Source organism: Vanessa cardui, chromosome 10 (assembly GCF_905220365.1).
Source record: "Vanessa cardui chromosome 10, ilVanCard2.1, whole genome shotgun sequence".
NCBI classification, from domain to species: domain Eukaryota; kingdom Metazoa; phylum Arthropoda; class Insecta; order Lepidoptera; family Nymphalidae; genus Vanessa; species Vanessa cardui.
The window spans coordinates 3,586,574-3,589,266 of NC_061132.1; the positions used below are offsets into that span (position 1 = coordinate 3,586,574).

The following is a 2,693-nucleotide window of genomic DNA, read 5'->3' on the forward strand; positions in this document are numbered from 1 at the left end:
TTAAGTGTTTATGGTTATGAATTATTGCTGATGGAAATGGAGGTTATGTTGATTAACGTTGATGTCCACTGCGTACTGCAGACCATGACTACGAAGTTTAGGCACTTGAACGACGATATACACAGTAAAAGTAAGTAAAGTAACAGCCTGTAAATTTCCCACTGCTGGACTAAGGCCTCCTCTCCCTTTGAGGAGAAGGTTTGGAATATATTCCATTACGCTGTTCCAATGTGGGTTGGTGGAATGCTCATGTGGCAGAATTTCGATGAAATTAGACAAATGCAGGTTTCCTCAAGATGTTTTTCTTCACCGCCGAGCAGGAAATGAATTATAAACACAAGTTAACCACATGAATATTCTGTGGTGCTTGCCTGCTTTTGTACCCTTAAATCATCGGTTAAGATGGACGTTCTAATCACGGGGCCATCTCAGCTCAATGTCAATAATAATATGTACACTTTTAAATCTCAAAGCCTGCAGCATTTAAGGAGTAAATTCTGTTTCAGATTCTGTTTCTGCTGCTACATGTCAACGTGTCAGCGATCTAACGAAGGCATATGTGTCTATTTGCGGTTTAGTCAAGCAACTGAATGCATCACACGGTGTTGTTATGTTTCTGATCTTTTCAGCGAATACTCTGCTGTTTATGTTCACCTTTGTCAATTTAATTGACAGTTTTTTTGAATACAGTATGTTATTTTATTCATACATCAAAATATTAAAATTTATTTGCTTAGCAAGATTTTATTTTTTATATTGGCAATATTTTGAAAGAGTAGCATTACTTTTTTTTGTTTCGTAGCAGGCGATATCCATCAACAATTGAATATCTGTCTCCAGTTGCTTTGGTGTACTAAATATGTGGTTGCTACTTTACTATTTGTCGAACCATGGCACCAAATTCAGTCGGAGGTAATTTTAAATGAACTATTTCCTTTAAGACAGACGCATTTGCTTGACCTTGCATTTGTTAAATAACTACGGAATCCTATTTTCAGGTGACTGAAATACAAATAGTTCTGACAAAGCTTATATATAACATGACGCCTGTAGGGAAGTCCACCCCTCTGCAACTTGATCTGATGTTCAAACAACTCCTTCTGAATCAGCCACATCTATCGCCGTTACGAATGTTCTCAGTTCAGCGATCGCTCTTTATTAAGGTCTTTGAATATATCTTTTTTGGACTCGACTACTGTAACATCATCATCCTCCTGCCCTTTCCAATCCCAATTTTATTTGGGGTCGGCGCAGCATGTCTTCTCCTTTCGTACTTCTCTGTCAGACGTCATCTCACAAGTAAAATTCTTTCTAACCATGTCGTGTTTCACACAATCCATCCATCGTTTCTTGGGTGTCCTCTACCTCTATATGAATCAACATCCATACTCAAAGCCTTCCTCACAATATGTTCCTTATTCATACCATGACAGGCGACTTCCGCATAACTTCTCGGCTGTCGGTGTCACTTTCAAACTTCCTCTTGTGTACTCATTCCTTACTCTATCCATTCACAACTACCGTAACAAGAACACCAAAATATTAAATACAAAATTTTTAGCTAAGCTACCATTTATGTAAAAAGTTTCGAATCCAGTATTTTTTTTCTATGAATTCGAATAAAAAATGTGAAATTCGAAGAGGCATATATCATTAAGACTAGACGGTGAATTCAAATAAAGATCTTTAAAGTGTTAAGTTGAACATTAAATGGTTTGTAATATTACTTCTCTAAACACGTGTTAACATTAATTTTGATATATTTTAGACCATTAGTTTCGTGACTACGTACAGCTTAGTATTAATGCAGTTTACAAGAAATCAAAGGCAGAAATATGCACATGTTTAGTGACTTGAATTTTCATTACGAATACTTTACATCGAGGTCCATATGCTGAAGTGAACAGTGTGGAAAATACGTAAACTACGGAAAAGCTTTCTTATCGTAACGACTTTATCAGATTAATTTTTTGTTATTGTTGTTAATCATTTGATAAAATGAATGTTTGTATTTTAAAAAATTAATGAAATAAATATAGGAAATAAAAATGTTTTTCAGAGATATAATCAAAAATTAAATGCTTTTTTTATATTCCAAGTTGTTTTATTACTGTTTCTAAATTCGTACAAATCTATGACGTCATTTAAACTAATTATGCAATCAACTGTAAAATATAACAGTAAGGGTTTTGTTTGTAAATGTGTTACAATACCTCTACGCGTTCGCTTTTTCGCTGAAATCGATTTTTCCCTATTATATCAGTAATCTGCCAGTTAAGCCGTTCCAGAGATTATCCGGAAAAAAACAAACAAAAATTGTAAAAATGATATTTTGGTATATGTGCCGTGTATAAATACATATGCATTAAGTAAAAAGTGTTATTTGCGCTATTTTAATATTACAAGCAGACACTCCAATTATTATACGTATAGATAATAATGTCACAATCAGAGACGCTATAGAGTAACATAAAAAGAAAAATACACCAAACTTAGAAAACTCTGTAACTGTAGTTAGTGCGAACCGTTAAGAACTTCCCTTGTTTAATATATATGTATTTGACTATGACAATTACTTGAACAGAGCCACGTTACAGTAGGTGACTCATAAATCCGGATTGACAACAGAATTGAAATATTCCGTTGCTTTGTTTTGGATCCCATAGTCAGAACCTGAACAAACTCTCCGCAAA

The 2,693-nt window shown here is 34.4% G+C and overlaps 1 long non-coding RNA gene across 1 annotated transcript; it reads left to right on the forward strand.

Moving 5' to 3' along the window:
- The first annotated feature begins 824 nt into the window (after nt 1-824).
- On the forward strand, nt 825-1,939 carry LOC124532800. Its single transcript, XR_006966670.1, has 3 exons — nt 825-912; nt 999-1,163; nt 1,769-1,939. It is a non-coding gene; the product is annotated as an uncharacterized LOC124532800 (long non-coding RNA).
- Nucleotides 1,940-2,693: the final 754 nt, after the last annotated feature.